The sequence below is a fragment of the Sceloporus occidentalis genome, unplaced genomic scaffold, assembly GCF_023333645.1.
Source record: "Sceloporus occidentalis isolate IW3139 unplaced genomic scaffold, rSceOcc1.0.p SCAF_1, whole genome shotgun sequence".
NCBI lineage: Eukaryota > Metazoa > Chordata > Lepidosauria > Squamata > Phrynosomatidae > Sceloporus > Sceloporus occidentalis.
In genome coordinates, this window is record NW_028316981.1 from 72,745,552 (window position 1) to 72,764,187 (window position 18,636).

Sequence of the window (18,636 nt, forward strand, 5' to 3'; positions counted from 1 at the left end):
CCCAACTACTATACTACAACACTAAACACCATCTGGTAGAATACTAACAGGATTCTAACACCGCAGCAGCCGCATTAGCAGCAGCAGCAATGGCCGGAGCGGGCCCCAAACCGGGAACAAGGCACGGGTGGGGGCCCAAACCGGACCAGGACCGGGAGGGGCCCCCCAAAACCGTGATTGTCACGGGGGCCGCCGGGTTATGGCAACCCTAAGTGGGTGAAGCCCTCCAACTGTTGGTGGACTGCAACTCTCAGCACTCTACACCACTGAGTATGTTAGCTAGGGTTGGTGACAGCTGCAGTCCAGCAACATCTTGAGGGTTGCATTTTGCCAACCTGTGCCCTAAGCCATGAATTAGGATAGGTAATGGGTTGAACTGGACCATAGTGAAGTTTGAGGAAACAAAACTATCGAAAAGGGAATGCTGATCATAGAGCATAACCCCAGGCAGTTAGTCAAATAAAATAAAAATCTGACCCCTTGTGGCTGAAGCCATTATTAACAATTGGGGGATGCAGATATGTGTGCAAATGAGAAAAACGCTTAATGAAGAAAAAGCCATAAACATGACAAACCATGAAAAATCAGCAGAACTACGAGAGAGATGTGAGCATAGTATTTTTATTTCTAAACAATATTTCTTTAAAAATTATTTTTGTCAACAAGTGTAATAGTACAATTGAATATTACTGATGCATATGTCAATAATACAGTAAATATCAAGAAGAAAAAATAACAGCCGCAGAATCCTCCTATAATAAATGCATCCATACATGCACTTTTAATGCTAATAAGATTCATCAACACAGCTGCCCAGAGCAGTATCATTTTTGAAAAAAATCTTATATATTTCTGTCACAACATCACCCTTTTTCCTCTCAAAGAACTATTTCCTCTCAAAGGGTGGGTTGTGATTGTTACATAACCTGTTGTATCAGTGGCTGTCAGGATGCTTCTAAAATGCTTCATAAAGCAGGCTATGAACATTCATTTGAGAATAAACTCAATTAACTATCGAACAGCTAGAACTGGATCACACAAGTCAATGTATAAATACTGCATCCTGCTATTTTGTTTCTTGTCTTGTCCTGCCCTTTATTTTATTTTATTTTCCCTTCTCTGTCTCTTTGCTCTCCCCCATGTTTATGTTGCTCTCACCTTTTCCATTATTATAAAAATGAAACTATAACAAGCCAATTGTATCCCAGTCCCCTGAGATGAAACCTGATAAGAGCACATCTCACCTGACTCTTCAAACTAGCACCCATCTTGGGACTTTAGTCAAAGTACAGATCTTGTGGCTTCAACATCTAGCCAGGATGATGTGGGGATTTTTGTACTTCCTTCCCCACACCAAACCTGATGAAGAGTCCTATGCTTTATTTGCACCGCAGAAATAATGCTCTTTGACACTGTTTTAACTGCCATGGCTCCATGCTATGGAATCCTGAGATTTGTAGTTTTGTGGCACCAGAACTGTCTGACAGAGAAGGCTAAATATCTCACAAAACTACAAATTCCATAATTCCATAGTATTGAGCCATTGCAGTCAAAGCAGTGTCAAGGTGAATTATTTCTGCAAGATTAGACCCTTGAGGACTTGAAGGCTCACCTTTTTTTAACTTTATTTTTTTCCAATTAAAAGCATTTTACAATCTACTAACCAATTACTTAATCGGTTGTTAAACAACTTATATGTTCAATCAATCAATCAATGTTTATTGATTAGCCCTTAGGCCATATCAAAATAACACAAAAGCAGATAACGTCAGGAATAAACTCTTCTAGAACATGGCCACATAACCCAAAAAACCCACAAAAAACTATGGATGCCGGACATGAAAGCCTTCGAATTCACAATAAAAATTATCTTTGAAATTACAATGTTGCAATGGTCAGAAATTAACTTTGGGAGGATATCTACTTTACCAATCTTGGGGGCTAATGCTGACGAAACAAAAAACATATCGATCCTAGACCATGATTTATGTCTATCCGAATAAAATGTAAAGTCCTTTTGTGTTCCCGATTTTTCCCTCCAAATATCTATTAGTGCCAAAGTGTCTTTCATTTCGAAAAACTTTTTGGGTAATTTGCCTTGATTCTTTTTTATTAGTTTATCTGATCTCCTATCTTGTTGTGGGTCTATAACCCCGTTCCAATCACCTAACATGACCACATTTTCATAATCCAATTGTTCAATCTTTTTCTTTAAATTTTGAAAGAATTTTTCTCTATTTTCTGTTGGTGCATATACCCCTATAATTAGAATTTTCCCTTGTTGACAATTTGTTTCTATCCCTAAATACTGTCCTTTTTGGTCTTTAAATACTTCTACTGCTTTTATCTTTTCCTTAACATATATCACAACTCCTTTTTTTCTTTTTTCTCCACTTGCTACAAATTCTTTTCCTAATTTGTTACAAATTAGATATTTTTCATCAGATTTTTTAATTTTGGTTTCCTGTAGACATATGATATCGCTTTTTAATTTGCCCAGATAATGATTTACTTTCTTTCTCTTCTGAGGATTGTTAAGTCCTTTTACGTTCCAAGATATTAATCTTAAACAGCTATCCATCATCTACGCTGTTTTCTCCTGAACTTAAAACGTCTGCTTCTGATTCTTTCCCTTCTTCCCCTATTGGTGGGTTTGTCATTGATTCGGTTTTCTTTCTCCTCTTTTCCTCCTCTTCTTCTTGTTCTTTATCTTTCATAAAGTCTTCTAGAAATTCCTTTGCTTCCGTCTGTGTCGTAATTCTAACTCTTTTCTGCCTGTACCGGAATGAGATACCTTCAGGCATCTCCCACCTATATCGAATGTCGTTATCTCTTAAGACTTTTGTTAGGAAAGAGAAATCTTTACGTTTTCTGAGAATAGTTCCCGGGACGTCTTTCAAAATCTGAAGTTCCACACCATCTACCACTAATTTTGCTTCAAAATATCTTTGTAAAATCATTTCTTTCATCTGGGTCCTTACAAAATATAGAACGACGTCCCTTGGCAATTTCTTCTGTCTTGCTACCCAAGAGTTCACGCGAAATGCTTTATCCAGTTCCATTTCCATCGATTCTTTGTCCTTTCCGATAAATTCTGCCAATATTTCTGTCATATTTTCAAAGATTTTCTCCCCTTCCATTTCTGGAAGTCCTCTGATTTTCAGGCATCTCTCTCTCAACTTCTGTTCCCACATAATCTTCTCATCTTGTAGTTCTTTCCTTTTTTCTATTTCCACTTTAAGTTTATCTTCTAATTCCTGGTTTTTCTTCTCCATGACTTTTACTTTTGTCTTAACCTGTCTTACATCTAATGTAATTGTTTTTATTGCTTGATTGATCTCAGCAATTTACACCATTTACAGCTTGCAATACAAAATTTTTTGAAGAGCTATCACCTTTTTGTACCTTCTTTTACCTTTAGGCTGTTTACTTCCATTTTTCTTTACAAAATTTTAACGGGGTTCCCATTCTTTTTTCTACCTTATCTATAGATTTTCCATTTAATGTTTGTGTACGTTTATCCATTTCTATGGTATCAAGTGTCTTTATAAGCCTTGTATCTATATTTGGGGTGTAACTTTCTTTCCACACTTGGGTGTATGTGATCCTTGCCATAGAGAGCATATAGAACAGTTGCCTCCAATTATTTCTTACATTTGGATTAGAGACCTTGTTTACCGTATTTAGAAGGTAAATTTCCAGTAACATTTGGAATTTTATTTTCAAGCTTTTACATATTGTTTCGGGAATATTCTTCTAATATTTTTTTGCATCTGGACTTGTCCACCGTACGTGAAACCAAGATCCAATAGCATTTTTACAAAACCAGCAGTTTGTCAGGGATGATGGGAGTTGTTGCTCTTCACCTCAGGCTGTAACTCACCACCTTGTTAATGAAGCTGAGCTGACCAGCTTTGGTCAGTGGTTATTGCTTTATCCAAAGCAGCAGAGTTTTCTGAGAATAGGCTGAAGACCCTGACAATCTTCGCCAAGCCTTCTCACTCTTCTTCTTCAGATGTCTCCAAACACCATCAGGATTCTGCTGGTTCTTGTATCTTCACTCAAGACACCAACACAACTCAGTAGTCTTAGATAAAAGATCTACTTTATTCTACTATATACAGTTACTATCTCTATATGCCCAACAATCCACAATATCTCTACACTCTACCAATACTCCACAACTACCCACAAATTACATTAGCAAAACTGGCAATTATTATAGCAAATGTTTGTTACCACCCACTAGACAATTACCACCCAGTGGGTGTGTACATTCACAATGATTGGTTGACTTTTGTTCATCCCATACTCAAGTCCAACCCATGAACATCATCTGATCACCTTGTACATGTAACAAGTCTCAGGTTTTACCAATGTACATTCCATAATTTTGTCCTTGGCTCCCAAGACTTCTAAATTATATTATCCTTTACACCTGTGTGATTTCTTAATTGTTCATGCTTAGTCATTCTGACTCTCACATACATATTTTATTTCTATAACTGCATGTCCCATGTTGCATTTCCTTGACATTTTTGTCCAGACTTATATATATTGTTAACTTTAACTGGGGTTAAATACCATCGAGTTTCCATTTTTAAGTAATTTTCTTTGCTGTTTTAATTTTTTGTAAATTTGTGGGTATTTCTCTAGCTTGATGCCAACTTTCTGGGTCTATTTGTCTCCCCAGATCTTTTGCTCATTTAATCATTGAAGGCTCACCTTTTGAAAGGTATTTGAGTGGCCCAATAAATAAACACCTTAGCCCCGTTCTTGAATTTCACTTACAGACTTCAGGGTTGTGTTTCTATTTTTGTATTTCAATTTATTTTATAGTGAATTCACCTTGACATAGTACTGCCAGAGCCCTGCTATAGAGCCATAATAGTTGAGAAACTATGGAGAGCAGGGACACATTCTTGAGCATCACACACTTTTCAAGCCATGAGTAATACAATCATGTGAGTGGATATCTGGATATCAAGCACCTTCTATATTCCATTTTGATAATGACATAATTCAGCTCTTTGATTTCTCACCAGTAAAAAATAATTACTAGGGATGTTCTGTTATATATCACATTTTGACTGTGCTGCATGGTTAATGATTTATCATGGAATAAACATGTTTATAAGTCAATTACCACCAGCAAGAGTCAGCTTGCAGATTCATGTCAATCCTCAAAACAGAAACTGTGTTGAAATACCTATTTGGAAAAAACATCAATTGGCCACAAGATGTCATCAGAACTCTCTCTCTCTCTCTCTCTCTCTCTCTCTCTATATATATATATATATATATACACCCAAAGAAGTGAGCTGAGGCAGAAAATGAGTCAGAACAGATGGTGTGCTAACCAACAGCTTTTACTGATTTTTATGAATGGAGTTTGTCTCCAAATGACATCATAGTCATCCTCCTCCCACTTTGGAGTCTCTGTAGTTTTCAGGTGTTTGTGTGCCAGCCTCTTATCCAGTAGTAGACCCTGCTGGGTTTGAGAATGATTTACAGCGTGGACAACAGTACAGTGGTCTGTTCTTAGATGTAGTATCTATATGAACAAGCTGAACACTTATGGACAGGTAAGTACTACAGAATATACTATTCTTTTATACTATATTTTTGTTTCCTCCTTTATTGTTTTTTGGATGAAGAGTGATTTTGGAGGTGTTTCAAACAGTCAACAATGCCTGTTTTAAATCTTGAATTTGTACTAGTGTGGTAGAAATGAGTAAAACAATTCTAGCATGTCATGGCTGCAGCTTTTCACGGCGAAGAAGAGAACAATCTTGAAGATATGGAAGGCTTTACTTGCCATTACAGAATTTTAATTTTAGTAAACATGTTAATTAGCCTCTGGACTATAAACCTATATAAACTTCACAGGAAATAAACATAGGATTAGACTCTTAAGGCTGCAGTCATATACATGTTGTTCTTTTTTCAGAGTAAACCTTTCTGTGTTCATGGGGCCTTATTTTTAGTAAAGTGTATTTAGGGTTCCAGCCAGACAGTATAATAATAAATTGTTTATTATTAATCTTATACATGTTTTCTCAGAAGCAAGTTCTTTTGTGTGTATGGATACCATTTCAGCTATAGTAAACTATCACCTATTTTTCGGTTTGGCATAGCTCTTAAATAGTATAGAATTTCAAAACACAGTTGTCTTTTATCCAAACTGTTAGATCCCTTCTCAAAGAAAGAAAACTGAAGAACTTTTATTCAGATACATATCATGGTATCAAGCTACCTTGAGTTCCAGGCTGGGAGCAAGGCAGGATATAAATAAAGTGATGGATGGTAGGCTACAGTATTTTTATACAAATCTGGTACAGTCAAGCAACTATTATATACACTACAAAGTTAGTCATGTTACATATTAAACAGGAACGTTTGAAATAGACACAAGGTTGTTGTGTAAACTTTTGTCTTAATAGTATCACTAAGAAACATTTGGGGTCCTGTGTCAATAATAATGAATTTCCACTGGCCCAAAGTCCATATACAGTACAAATCAGCTCCTTTCAGCTGTAATCTCCAGATGCCTGTCCTCCTGTTCTTGGCTCTGCAAGGGAGAAAGCAACCTACAGCTGTAACTATCTAGTGACCTACAATTTGTAATAGGGCAAGAATAGCTCCCTGATTTGTAACTAGTTATTCCTTACTTACAAAGAAGGAAGGAAGACTTAAAGTGTATAGAGATAATTTCTACAACTGTGAACCCTTGAACAGCCAATGTGGCAGACAGATTAGAGTGAGAGTTTTGCAGTGTGGGAACTCTGCTGGTTCAGGTTTCTGCTGAGGGCCAATTCATGCTTTATGCCAGTTAGCTGACTGAAGTGTTAAGCATTATAAGGGAAGGTGTGTATTTCTATGGAACAACTGAAGACATGTGTCAGAAATGATGGATCTGCCATAGTTCCCTAATTGTTACCCTCAATGGAGGCATGGATCTCCCAGTTAGCACTTCAAAATGCTCAGTGTTTTAACATAAGGCAAATGAAAATTGACCTTATGTGGTGAACCTCAGTGGAAAATAGCAGGTAAATCTTTATTTTGTTGCATAATCTACCTCATAAAATTGTAATAAGGTACCATGCTATTTGGAGGAAGAGCATAATATATGTGAAGCAAATAAAAAGCCATGGTCCACCTCCCTACTTCTCTCAAGGGCTCTGCACCTCCCTTATTTTTCTTCTAAGACATTCTAATAAAAGAAGGAGCCAAGATTAGGATTACTCTCCCATCCATTTGTCTAAAGATATAATAAGAAACTCCCAGCTAAGCCAATTTTTATTGCTGTTTCTGCTGATCCTTTTTTTTTTTTTTTTTGGGGGGGGGGAGTCAGTAGGTTTAAATAATAAAGCTAAGACTTTCTATATACAGGGCTGGGAATTTCTGTGGTTATACTGTACCAATTTAAGTCACTCCCCACCTTTTTCAGAAAAAAATATGGTTAAGGGTTGGCTGGCTTATTAATGTTTAAAGCCCCATTCATTTAAACATTTGCTGTTCATTTTCTTTTGAACTTGTCTTCATCTGTTTTTACCTGCATTTTGTTTAATTTTGTTGTGAGCTGCTTTAAATCGAGCTCCTGGGAGAAAAGTGAGATATATGTCATATATATATATATATATATATATATATATATATCCATTCTAACCCTTATAGTTAAATTTCCTCTTTGCAAATCCTGCACATTTTATTGCTTCCTGCTGTAACTAGCTAATTTTTCATCCTTGTTTTCCATTTAATTGCCCCATTCAATTCCCTCATTGTTGCATATTGTTCCTATGGACTGGAAATACTTTAAGGATAAATTTCTTTCTCCCTCGCCCTGCCCTGCCCTGCCCATTTTTATGCAATATGTGATATTTATTTTTTAATGAAAGGGAATTCATTTTTAAATTTATTTTTCCTGACCTCTTCACCAAATCACTCTGGGAACAGAAACTGACACTGGCAAAATTCAGAGATACTGTTCAAAGGGAAAGGGAATTTAAGAGAGACCTCCAATATTAAGTCACCTATCATCTACAGTCCTGCTCAGGTCTTCAAACTCAAGGCCATGGCTTCCTTGATTAAATCTAGCCGCCTGTAACACAGTCTCCCTTTATTCTCGCTGCCTTCTAGTTTAGCAAATGGGCCTGAACAGACAGGCCAAAATAAAGCTGCTTCAGATCACTTTGGAGATATGCTGTTTAAAGAGCACACTTCTAAAGTGTTCCGAAGCAGCTTTCTTTTGGCCTGTCTTTTGGGCCCAAATGTTACTGACTTTTCTGAGTCACGTCTTTTCGTTAGTATTCCAAATTATCATTAAAAAGAAGAAACAAGAGCAAAATGAACAAATGGTCAGTTTTTAATTTCCATTAATATTCCAGTATCCATTGTTGTATAAGTCTAAGTTCTGAGCAATTGGTGTAGAATTATCTTGCTTGTGAGCGTGGCTGCTACTGGTTAAGATAGTGATATATTAACTACAGTAGAAAATTCTATTTTGATTCCACTTACATATAAGAGTGGCTGAGTGGTGAAATTCAAGAGTTCAAGCTCAAAACTCTTCGGGTGGAATCATTCACCCGCTTGCTACAGGGTGACCACTTAAACATTTGCTGCATGATGGCTCTGATCTTGTTGAGAGCACTTCACCTGTAGGTTCTGGCCACACACCAGAAAGTGATATTGAACAAAGAGTATTTGGAGTGCTGCACTAAAATCCATTAACCTTCAGACAACCCTAAAAATGTGTATCGTTCATTTCAATATGTTTTGCCTCCCTTATTCCTCCAGGAGGCTATTTTTCTCTTTCAGTTCAAGTTTCTGTCCAAACCAGAACTCTCTCATCATCATCTTTCTTTCCCCAAACACTGGCCTCTTTCTCATCCATGTTTCTGATGACATCTTCTTGGAGACTTTACAGGAGGAAGAATGATTTATGGCAAATCTTGGCTCCTGGATTCTTTGAGCTGTGTCTTCCTCTAAATACAGCCCCTGGAGGGGATTACTGAGAGGGCCCCAGTGCAATCTATGTGTGTTCCATGTTCCTGTATTTGCAAGACCAAACTATTTTGTAAAGTCAAGCTATCCCAAGGAGCCAGTCACATGACTCACATCCATCCTAGAAAGACATCAGCAGCAACCTTCAAGGCAGAGATGGAGAAACGACAAAGGGAGGCTGAAATTAGCAATCCCATGCCCAGCACCTTGAATATTACCTTTACGTCTAGAGTCTAAAACCCAGAATGGGATCACTGCCATGGGCACTGCCAGCACTGCGATGAGTACTGACTCTATGCCCTTGGTGTTTTAGTTCTTGGGACACTACCAAACTCAAGAGAGAGATCCATAATAATACAACACACCGGCAGAGTAAGTAGTCTGTTATGCAGCTTCAAGTTAGAGTAGTTAGGTACAATGGCTGGACTCCTGTAAATACTTCAAGGGGCCTTTCACACTACACAAATGCCAGTATCATGGCAACTTCGCACGACATCCTGGGATTTGGCATTTAGAGAAGGAAGTTTAGAATTCTCAGGCAGAGCATTCTAGTGCCCCACCAGACTAAAAACCCAAGATTCCATAGGAAGTTGCTATGGCTGTTAAAGTGGAATCATAGCGCTATAATTCTGTGGTGTGAAAGGGCCCCTGGTTAGACTTGCTCTCTGATTTGAAAAGAAGAGCACCAGCGGAGCTCACCTTACCCAACTCTTCTCTCAGGCCCATTCCCCAGACTTCTAGGAATCAAGTCTGACAATGTTGTTCAAAAAAAACCAAAGCAACTGACATGAGACATTGCCCACTGTTCCTGCAGTCTTTCAGAGATGACAGAGAAGGGCTCTGAGGAAGAACGCATTCCAGGAATGGCAAAGGTCAGACAAGGATAATGTGTGCCAAAGAAATGAGCCCTGCTTCTGAGAACCCAATGCTCAAAAAGACCACCTCCAAACCCAGGTCATTACTTTAGAGATATCTCAGCTGGGGGGAAAATTGACAAGAAGCAGACAACAGGGAAGGATCACCCGCACTGTCTCCCCCCAGGGCTTATTAAAATACCCAGACCCTGACCAAGCCTCCTACATCAACCCTCTGCTCTTCCAATTACAGCAGGATGTAGGAGAGAATATGTTGGAAGGAGGGAGAAAGCTTTTTGATAGAAGGAAAACACTGTAGAGCTTTCATGTTTCAAATCAGGGAGGGAAGCTGACTTAATGAGAGAGAGTTCAGAAGTGGGATTTCAAAACAAACTACAGGCTGAGCGCTTTCACTGGGCTCCAAAATGCACTGGTCATCTTCTACAGCCTGAAAGGATGGGGATTAGAGGCTCCCAATCGATAGGCACATGCTCCTTAAACGTGACTTTATTTTTGTTTCTGCTTCATAAGCTTTCCAGTTTGAAAATCGTGTTGGACTCTTAGCTGAGGGCTCACAAAGTCATCTATAGAATTCCTGAAACAGGTGGAGGACAATAAGGCTTGCCTCCCCCTCATTCCACCTGCTCCTTTCCCCCTATTAGCATACCCTCCCAGACAGACAATTCTGGAACTGATGTCATCTTCAGGCCTCCTCTGCTTAGCTCGCTAATGTGGGCAACGTGGAGCAAGATTGATGGTGACAATGGCTCGCTTAGGAATGTGGCAGAGACCACCCACTTCTTTCTGTGAAACCATTGAACAGCCAGCAGCCACAATGACTCCTTGCATGTGTTGACCTGCTCCAGATTTGAGCAGATGACCTTGAGGTGAAAATCCTCTATGTTCAAATCCTATGCTCTCTTTCTAGCCTGCCCTTTCAAGGCATTCCCTCATGACACTGACAGGCAGAAAATGCTTGTCTGCATTAGACACCAGTTGTATAGGCCACACACAAAGTTCCTTGGGCCTAACCTGCAAACTTCATATCATTCCAATCCTGCCCTTCATAAACCTTTTGGTCTCCAACATTTTGCCACCTCCCTTCCAGCCTATTCTAACATCCATATTTAGTTCTCTTCTTGTAAACTCTTTTCTTGTCATTGCATGTCACAACTAAAATCACCTTTTGAAAATAAAAACATATGCTGCTTATGATAATTTGAAACCCTTTGTATTCAGTATGCACATTTATCCCTTCATTCTCCCTGTACTGCAGACATTTGTTGTTTTTTGAAATCCTGTAAACTCTGTTTAACCACAGTTGGCAAGAAATGAACAACCATCCTTGTTTATACCATCCATCTTAGGAATGAAATAGGCTGCCTTAGAGGTTGGTGAACCCCCCTTCTTTGCAGGTCTTTAAACAGAGGTAGGTTGACCGTTTTTGAGTTATGCATTTCTGCACAATGTGGCTGGACTAGGTGGCTCTTGCAATCCCTTCCAGCTCTGTTCTTCTATGATTCTGTATCATGGAGAATATTGCCTATATGATACCATCTTCAGCTTTAGAAGGCCAGGGATGATCGTCTCTACTCTCATAAAAGGCACATGTCACCGACAATATCAGGTGGTTGGAAATAACACACCTTGAACTCCCAACAGAGCTGACACTGGTTGAACTTTATATTGCCCTATCATATTAATAAGTGCCTTGAAGGCACACCACCACCACAGTCTTGTACCCAGTTTACTGTAAGTAATATCCACCAGTTTACAGGAATGTGATTTGTGGTGTCTGACAAAGGAAACGGCAAGAAGCTTTCTCAGCTGACAACATCAAGTGTCACCAGGAATTTGAATTGTTGAGCTAAATGTCAAGCCATGTGTTAGACAGGTGATAAGTGTCAGTTTCATCCCACATGAAGAAATCCCTATGTAAAGAGCACTGAGGAATGTAGACCTTTTGAAGATTGTGCTGTTTTTGATATGTTATTCAATCTGTAGACACACATATCTTTTGTACTTTCCCTTTGGGATTACCAGTGCTCATACTAATACATTAAGATTCTCAGTGCCATTATAAACTGGGTCAACACTGACATGAAAAGCACAGATGCCCCACTGCCTTTCCAGTGAAGTGTGCAAGCAAGTTATTGGCAAATGGACCTGCTAAGCTAACTGTGTCAATTTGGAAATTCATCAGATCTGGGTGTGAAGCCATATTAGTCACTTACATTGCGCTGTCCTTGCTCCAACAATCCTCCAACAAGACTTCTGTGAGCCACCGATGAATCTTTTTCTATTATTGGACAGAATCATCATTGCCAGCATTTTTCAGGCAAGTAATCTTATCTTTTAACAATTTGTAACTCTGTGCCTATGACCTTGATGCAGCTCTTCTTTTTGTTGTTATATCCTACTGTAGGACAAATCCAGCAGAAAGAGTAACAGAATGCCACTTTTTGTCTAACTCTTAGCTAGAGCCTTTCCAAGACTTCATTGTGGTTATATAACATTCAGAAATTGTCTTTCCGATTTATAGGGCAGAATAAAAGGCATGCCTTTGTGTATATTCAGTCCTCACAACCTGGAGAAGGCACTCACCAATAACAGTGGGCTGCAAGTGGAAATAAATACAGTAGTTAAGAACTAGCTCCTGAAACAAACCTTGATGTCAGGAAAACTGCTTTCTTAATAGATATGAGGTGAAAGGTCCAAGTTAGAAAGAGAATGAGGCGGAAGTGAAGGGATAACAATCCAATCCATCCTACTGTTGCACCTTCTTTTCCAGTTCACTTGCACGCAAATCTCCAATATTTGGGGGGAATAATTCTATTGCATTACAAAACTGCTATATGTAGAAACAATGTTCTCCTATCTTAGAGCCACAGTAGTTTGTTCTGGTTGCAGTGATGTTGTTGCTTACTTCTGTTGTTTACTGGTATGTCACTGTATAGTAAAATATCATCTCAAAGTAATTACTTGGTGAAAAGCTGGTTTTTTTAAAGCAAAACAAAAAAAAGCAGATTAAAGGGCAAACCACAACACAGTCAAGCAAGTAATACAGACATTAATTCCATAATCAGCTGTAAACATGATTACACAAAATACCTACCTAAAATGATGAGTCCCAAATAATAACTGGTATGATGGTGGCCCACCCCATAAATCTTGTTCAGTTAATAAAGCAGTGAAAGGTGTCCAAATTGTAGCAAATGTGTCTTTTTAAAGTTCCCCATTGGCATTTTTAATATACAGGCCAGTTTTTCTGAAAGGTCAATTCCCCAAACATGATCTAGCCAACACTGAAATGAAAGATATTCCAGGTTTTTCCATGTTCTTGTAATTTTTAACCATCTCAAAATATAGCAATAAAGTCTTCATGCAGTGCATTTGTATTATTACCACCTTCAAAAATAGTTAATAATACATCCTCTCTGGGATATAATTTGTGATGAATTATTTTCTTCAGAAAATCAATTATCTTATTCCAAAAATAAACCATGTTTGAGTACTGCAACCAGATATGGACTATTGTTTCAACAGCTCCAGTGTGAAATATTACTGTGCAATATTACTACTTATTGTAAGAAGTTTAACCAGCGATACGTGCTACCTATGAATTGTCTTCAAGCGACATTTCCCTAGAGGAAGCTGATACTTATTTGTAAAGGAGCATGGTATTTTATTCCACTGTGCTTCTGAAATAGAAATGTAAAATCAGTTTCCCATAAAATTCTTGACCCTTCCCCTCTTCCATATGTTTCTTCAATTATATCTTTATATAAATTAGATACTAGCCCATTAACAATGGAAGGAGAAGTACATGCTGATTCAAACCTAGGCAATGCCCTTGTGGCTCCCAAATGTTTACATATACAGCCTAATCATTAAAGGGCTGAATTTGTATTCTTTGTAACCATCCTCCTTCTGTGTCAGAAAGCTTTGCCAAAATTTGTTCTAATGATAAGGATTTACTCATTACAAATAGATCTTTAATCATATTATTATTATAATATAAAATATAAAATAACCTTTATTTATAAAGCATATCTAATCCTTTCTCTTTTCACTGTTCACATTGTTTGTATTTATCTCCATGTTTATGTTAGGGTGTCATGTTATTTCATTATATGTCCAAAATACGATAGTCTTAACTCAGAGGAATGACTAGGAGGGTGCTAAATTTTATGTATTTTTTCTTTAAAAACTTCACATCTCAAAAAATGTTCACTTTAACCACATGAAAGTGCATGTAAATACATTTAGGCTGTGCAAGTGATGTTATAATTTAAAGGTATAGTTTAAATTTTGTCATAACTATTACTATTACATTCATTGATATACGGGAATTACAATTTACAAGTAACTTCAGTACAAAAAACATTATTAAGGATTCTTTATGGTGTGATATGGGAGGAGGTCGATAGAGAGGGGGTGACACCATGAGTTACTGCACCGGATTACGCCAACCTTACACCATTAAGCAATTTACTACTGCTTAATGTTCCACTACTGTTACAAAGAACACAGAAGCAGCAGTGTTGGCCAAAAAATTCACATTATCTTTATTAGGCCATACAAATAAACAAAACCATCAAATGTGCACACTCCTATTACAGGAGCTGTTACTGGCCAACAGTAGTTTGAGATCAGCTTAGTAACAGACTTAGCCCTCATTTCAAGCATTCCAAGGGAAGTGATAAGAGGTCTGTGGTTCTCTATGGCAGAACAGAAATCCCCTGAATGAATGAATGAATGAATGAATGAATGAATGAATAGCGTGTAACAGCTGCTGTTCTCTTGGAAGAAATATGTTTAACACAATTGGCAAAGATAACATATTCCGTTGCTCAATAGCCACTATTTCCTTCTCAACATGGGGCCAAAGGAAAGCTGAGAATCAGTAGATTAACCTCTAGAAAAAGTAGGATGAATTCACAGAAATAAAACCCTTTCCTGATAAAAAATGGAAGACTAAAATCCTGTTATTTGAAAGGATAGGCATCAGCAATTTGTTGCTGCTGTGTGCCTTCAAGCCGTTTCCAACTTATGGCGACCCTAAGGCAACCCTATCATGGAGTTTTCTTGGTAAGATTTGTTCAGAGGAGGTTCGCCATTGTCTTTCCCTGAGGCTGAGAGAGTGTGACTTTCCCAAGGTCTGCCTGGCATTTATTAGTCCATGGATCCGCTTAACTTTCAGTGACCGACTTGCCCCTTCTAAATTTCATCCTTTCTACAAGTGAAAATCTTAGATGTCATAATCTAAAAATCTGAGCTTTTAGTTTATTCATCATCACAGTCCTGACATTGAGGAATGACACCAATATAATACTGTTTAACATTTTAAATTTGGAGAAGACACCAGAAAGTTTCATGACTCTACCTAAGATAATCTAATCATTGGATAAAACAATATGTCTTCTAACTGGGCCTGGTTTTGTGCGTGTATGTTTATATATCTTGTACATATATGTATATAGAGGTATACTGTTCATTACCATCTCTACTGTCTACTTTCTGGAGCTGCATTTTGAAATCACTGGCTCCAGTCTTGAACCTCAAGTGTTAGCTCATTGTGCTCTTCCCTGCTCTGCACCAAATTGTAACAGGAGTACACAGGCTTGCAAAGCATTTAGGAAATACTCAAGAAGTAAAAAGATATGCAGAACAAATGCCAGAATCCCCTGGAGCAATGAGAACACAGTGGATGGTAAATTACAAAAGCATCTTGATTGTTTCAGAAGCTTAAAAGTTTTCACTTAACCACAGTTATTCTGTAGTAGTTGAACCAAACAATCCAGTTCAAACTGATTGACGCTAGATAATAACTTCTTGAAAAGTAAGTTAAAATCACTTTTGAATAATGCCATGCTCACAGGGCAGGGAATAAAATGAAGTAAAACATGAAATAGTGGTCTGAGTGTTGGACTACCATTCTGGATGTCAGTATTCAATTCCCCACTGAAGCACTGAGTCATCTTGGGAAAGTCACACTCTCTCAGCCTCAGAAGATGGCAATGGCAAACCCCCTCTGAAGAAACTTGCCAAGTGAACCCTACGACAGGTTCACCTTAGGGTCACCATAAGTAAAAAAACACACAAATGACTTGGAGGCACACAAAAACAGTGATGAGTAGATTAATGAGCTGGTCTACAATGGGCTGTCAAATGAAAAATAACATACATAAGTATCGAAATACTAGTAATATTGGGACTGAAAAAAACAACAGATTGACATTTCAATAAATATATCATTGGGCTTAAGGGGAGAGTGAAATATTATTTTTTTGATTAATTTTTATTCAATTTTTGTAATGAGGGGGAAAAAGAGACAATGTGGTAGATTAACATGACATCAGCCATACATAGAAGACACTTCAACAAAGAACAATTAACAGTGATATGAGGCATAGTTTTGCCAACTGAGCACTAGAGAATATACTAAATAAATGTTGTAGTGTCATTGTTGGAAGAGGAATCAAGACACAATGTATCTTTCCATAGGTCCACTTGAGCAGCTGGAGGTTGCAATCGCGTTGAATGATTGTTAAGATATTCAATAAATTGCCCTTGTGGCGCAGTGGTTAAATGCCTGTACTGCAGCCACTCACTCACAAACCACAAGGTTGTGAATTCGATACCAGGCAGGGCTCCTGGGTCGACTCAGCCTGGCATCCTTCTGTAGATCGCTAAATGAGTACCCAGATTATTGCTTATTAGCTTACACTTTGTAAACTGCTTACATCAATAAGCAGTAGAGAAATATACTTGCTATTGCTATTTCTAAATTTTGACCAGTCATCACAGAATGTGTCTTTTCTCTTGTATCTATTACAGTTTCTTTTTGTATATGAGAGTTTCTCCATTAGCCAAGAGTCTTACACTCTTTCCCACCAATTGCTATTGTTAGATCACATGATTTCCAACATCTAGCTATTTCTAGATGAGCTGCTATGAGGAAAAAAGCAATTAAATTTGAATTATTATCTTTTAATTCAAGATGTGCTTCAGAAGATTTCAGAACCTGGAAAAATTCACTTGATGGACTAGAATTCCCAAAATGTAAGCAGGAACTGGATGCCACACAAACTCTAAGAAGTCTGGCCCTGGCTGTCTTTTGGAAGATGTTCCTACAAAGAAGCCTTGTAACAGACTCCTCACATACAATGATGTCACTAGCTAGGATGTCACCCGGTGTGGAGGGTGTCACCCGGGAAGCGTTTCCTTCGCTCCTCCTGATGCTCTGCCATCAGGCTTCCTCCCCAGGGAGAAAGTGATGGAGCAGCTAGGAAGGGCGCACATTTGCCCTTCTTGCACCGAAGGGAGAGGAGGGCTCAACCCTGCCTCTGAAGTGTCACCTGGTGCAGTCCTCACACCTCTCTAGTGGTGCCACTGTTCACATGTTCATATTCTTATGGCAGGATCTCTCTGTGCTTCAACTGACAGATCTTGGCTTGTCAGATGGATCCTCCCAATCACGTGGAGAGTTTCCATGGCACCCTCTGGAAAGGCTTTACAAAATTACTAGTACCCACCAAGGCAAGAAACATTCAATGTTATAGGCATGAACTAGCAGCAGTCTCCCTCAAAAGAAAGCACGATGGTAGGAAACCAAGTTGTTGCCCTCCCCATGCTAAGAATTTGTTTTATTTCATTTTAAAGGAATAGTTTTTGCTCAAGAATACAGAAGCCACATTACTACATCCCTTACACCAGGGCTGGGCAACCTTTCTCAACCCAAGAGCTAAATTCCAATGAGTGAAACATCTCAAGGACAGCATTCCAGCGATAGGAAGGGTCAAGGCAAACTGAGTGGAGTAAAATGTGAGTCTTAACTATTTTAAGTAGGTAGCATAGGAAAGTCTGGCCCTGCCCTCCCCTTCCAACTGTCAATAGTCTCCAGTGTGCTGTTTTCTCATGCGTGATGGCAGTGATCTATCCACTTGTATTGATGATACTGCCACTCACCCTTGGCTTTCCAAATACCATAGTAATCTTGTTTTGAGAGCAGCTCCAAAGATCTGGCAGTTCCAAAAAGAGATGCTATTCTAATTTTACATCTATTGACTGCTGGAAATTCTTATTTATTATCTAATTCTTATTTAATTTATATCTCACCATTCTCCCAGCATGGAATCCAAGGCAGTGTACAACATTTTAAAAGCACAATACGATTTGAAAAATCTTAGTATAAAAGTTAAACACAGTTAAACTAAATTTCTGTTCATAAACATAAGCTGAAAAATTATTCAGCCCCTATATAAAGCTTGTAAAAACCCAGAATAGGCAGTGTTATAATGTTTTGTTTTCAGTTTACTAGATTTTGCAGTGCCAGGAATTCATTTTGAAGTTATTCTGATACATTATTTGCCTCCACATTGAAGGTACAGCAAAAAGCTTGAATTAACCATTTACTGAATTTCTTGACTTTGCATGCAACATTATGTACCCTGCATCTGATTCAGGTTTCCATTCATGAAGGATTGGGAAATGTGCAGCGTTGCTCTTTGCCAGTTGGGTTTGGCAGAGCGTTACCTTTGTTTCAAACAGTTTATGTTTTAATAAAGTGAGGGAAGCATCTGGCTTTGGCTTTGGAGCCTGACAGTAAGGTCTGAAAGATAACCAGTGATATCTGCTAGGGGTTCCTCTCAATGTGTCATGAGGCTGTGGTATTTATTACTGTGGTTCTTCGTTTTTGTTTTGTTTTAGATAATGAAAAATGATTTCTATTGTTCTGTGCTATTTTTTGGCAATTCCTAGCACCAGTTACAACTTT

General features: G+C 38.3%; 1 protein-coding gene across 2 annotated transcripts in view; it reads left to right on the top strand.

Annotated features, from left to right (window-relative positions):
• The first annotated feature begins 5,490 nt into the window (after positions 1–5,490).
• Positions 5,491–18,636, top strand: part of LOC149321591 (semaphorin-3D-like) — a 58,188-nt gene continuing 45,042 nt past the window's right edge. For both annotated transcript variants that reach the window (XM_089525024.1, XM_089525033.1), the window contains exon 1: positions 5,491–5,585. The gene's annotated coding sequence lies outside the window, so the exon portion shown is untranslated. The remainder of the gene's footprint in view (positions 5,586–18,636) is intronic.